Below are 746 nucleotides of genomic sequence, written 5' to 3' on the forward strand. Positions count from 1 at the left end.
CATTGAGACACAGCACAGGCAGAAAGCAAAGGGTTCTCAGATTTATTGAAACAAACCCAAAAATTCAGGGGGGAGAGGGAGAGGGAGGGGAAAGACCCCCGTTGGGCTATGGGGCAGCAGTGGGCACCCATGGGTGCTGTGGGGCTGGCATAGGCACCCTTGGGGGCTGTGGGGTGGGGAGAGGGACCCTATGGGGCAGGGAGGGGCACCCATGGGAGCTGTGGGGCAGGAATAGGGACCCTATGGGGCAGCAATGGGCACCCACGGGTGCCCCCCATACACGCTATGGGGCAGCGAACCCCCATCGATCCCATCGATCTCAGCGTCCGATGCGGCCGAGCGAACTGCCGAAAGGAAGCACCGTCGGGTCGAAAAAACAACCAGAAAGCCCCCAAAGCGGGGGGTTCAAATCGGGTGTCGGGGGATTCGGGACCCACCTGGCGCGTCGCTGCTGCCCCACATCGGCTCTCGTCTGAGCGGGGTCCGAATCCGTGGGGCCGCGACGGAGGAAAGGGCGCAAAGTCCCCCTTAACGGGGAACCGCCGGGGCGGCCCGGCGTTAAGTTGAACGGCCACGGTGGCTCCTCCTCCTCCCGCAAAACTGCGAATTCGATTGGTTGGTGAGGAGCGGAAGTGGGCGTGGTTAGGACGGGGAGTTTCCCACGCTCCTGCCCTTCGTTCATTCATTCACTTACAGTCGCGGTCGGAAGAGGAATAGGGCTTGATTTCCTCTTCCGGGCGTCGCTG

General features: G+C 62.5%; 1 long non-coding RNA gene across 1 annotated transcript; it reads right to left on the reverse strand.

The window, feature by feature from the left end:
* Window positions 1-158: 158 nt before the first annotated feature.
* Window positions 159-746, reverse strand: LOC122191710. Its single transcript, XR_006182449.1, has 3 exons — window positions 695-746; window positions 438-600; window positions 159-344 (listed from the first exon to the last, which is right to left on the reverse strand). It is a non-coding gene; the product is annotated as an uncharacterized LOC122191710 (long non-coding RNA).

The sequence above is a fragment of the Lagopus leucura genome, unplaced genomic scaffold, assembly GCF_019238085.1.
Source record: "Lagopus leucura isolate 7727_CA_CO unplaced genomic scaffold, USGS_WTPT01 27445-0_obj-0_obj, whole genome shotgun sequence".
NCBI classification, from domain to species: domain Eukaryota; kingdom Metazoa; phylum Chordata; class Aves; order Galliformes; family Phasianidae; genus Lagopus; species Lagopus leucura.